Source organism: Pseudopodoces humilis, chromosome 5 (assembly GCF_049639895.1).
Source record: "Pseudopodoces humilis isolate 2021_Gansu_Grassland_sample_001 chromosome 5, ASM4963989v1, whole genome shotgun sequence".
Taxonomy (NCBI): Eukaryota; Metazoa; Chordata; class Aves; order Passeriformes; family Paridae; genus Pseudopodoces; species Pseudopodoces humilis.
Window position 1 is genome coordinate 66,621,725 of NC_142204.1, and position 298 is coordinate 66,622,022.

The following is a 298-nucleotide window of genomic DNA, read 5'->3' on the forward strand; positions in this document are numbered from 1 at the left end:
TTAATACCACTTTTATATTAATGAGAGGCAGGAAAAAGACAAAAAACAAAACAAAGAAAGCCAACAATAGCCCAAACTTACTTTAGTTTGTCAAAATAGAGGGAGGTAGGGAAAAAAGTTATTCTGTGAGATGTGCTTTGCATGAGAAATTAAATTTTCACACTAAAGTTTGCCAGTGGAAGTAGTTTCATCACACTGAACGTCGTATTCAGCCCAAGTGGGGCTGAACCAGCTGGTCCCATTTTACCAGCCACTTCATTGTGAAATCTGAAATGAGGAAAAAAAAAAAGACAAACAC